The following is a 1355-nucleotide window of genomic DNA, read 5'->3' on the forward strand; positions in this document are numbered from 1 at the left end:
GACAACCAGTGACTACTTCCTGTATTCGCGCCCGGTGACAGACACAGCCGTCACCAGCACGTCTGCATATTGGGGTGTGTTGCTCAAATCGCTCCTCATTGGCTATCACTAATGGGATTCTATATTTACCAACTGAAGCAATAGAAAAAAATAACTTATGAATGAATAATCTCTATCCGTGTCAAACCTAAACTAACAATACAAGCTACAGCACCCAGTATTCCCAGGTGGTCTCCCACCCGAGTACTAACCAGGCCCAACACTGCATAGCTTCCAAGATCAGACGAGATTGGGCATGTCCAGTGTGGTCTGGCTGTATTGTTAGTTTAGGTTTGACACGGATAGAGATTATTCATTCATAAGTGTTTTTTTCTATTGCTTCAGTTGGTAAATATACCGTAGAATCCCGTTAGTGATAGCCAATGAGGAGCGATTTGAGCAACACACCCCAATATGCAGACGCGCTGGTGACGGCTGTGTCTGTCACCGGGCGCGAATACAGGAAGTAGTCACTGGTTGTCTGGGGGACGGGGAGCTATGCGTTCCAATGACAGAAAGTTGAGGGCGGTGGAGCGCACACAGCCCCGATGGCTCAGCGGGACTTGCAGGACGGAGCTCCGTGCTATGGGACTTTGCATTGCAAGGTAGGATGATTTAGAGACATGTTCTTTGTGTATGTTTGGTAATTACACTTAGGAACTCATTCAGAGCCTCTTGCAAAATGCAACCGCTCGCTCTGAATGAGGGCGGCTGCATCTAAAAAATGATGCAGCCTCCTGGCCGCTCGCAAGGCTGTGGGTTACCACCCACAGCCTTAACGAGTGGCCAGGATGATGGTCACGATGGTCAACACTAGGGATGAGCGGGTTCGGATTTCTGAAAACTGAACCCCCCCAAGCCCCCCGATCAGAGTCGTATCCGAGTCAGGCTCGACTTTTCCCGTCTGACTCGGACCTGAAATCGATGTAAAAAGTGTCTTCATCAGGCCTGCCGTATCTCGTGGGTTTTGGATTCTATAAAAGGTCCCCGCGTCGGCACCATTTCTCACTCCGGCTGTCTACAGTGAAGAGTGAGGGTGGGAGCTAGGACTGGCTGGGCTGTGTTGTGCTGCTGTTGTCCATAGGGGCTGTGTCCACTCAGTCCATAGGGGCTGACTGGGCTGTGTTGTGCTGCTGTTGTCCATAGGGGCTGGCTGGGCTGTGTTGTGCTGCTGTCATAGGGGCTGGCTGGGCTGTGTTGTGCTGTGTTGTGCAGTCAGTAGTCCATAGGGGCTGTGTCCACTCCAAAGTCTATAGGGGCTGGCTGTACTGTGTTGTGCAGTGTCCCATAAAGGCTGTAGTCCTAGAGGGGTGCAG

General features: G+C 51.3%; 1 pseudogene; it reads right to left on the reverse strand.

Moving 5' to 3' along the window:
* Positions 1-202: 202 nt before the first annotated feature.
* On the reverse strand, positions 203-321 carry LOC148500838 (5S ribosomal RNA; annotated as a pseudogene).
* Positions 322-1355: the final 1034 nt, after the last annotated feature.

This window comes from Taudactylus pleione, unplaced genomic scaffold (genome assembly GCF_031769625.1).
Source record: "Taudactylus pleione unplaced genomic scaffold, aTauple2 ptg000545l, whole genome shotgun sequence".
NCBI classification, from domain to species: domain Eukaryota; kingdom Metazoa; phylum Chordata; class Amphibia; order Anura; family Myobatrachidae; genus Taudactylus; species Taudactylus pleione.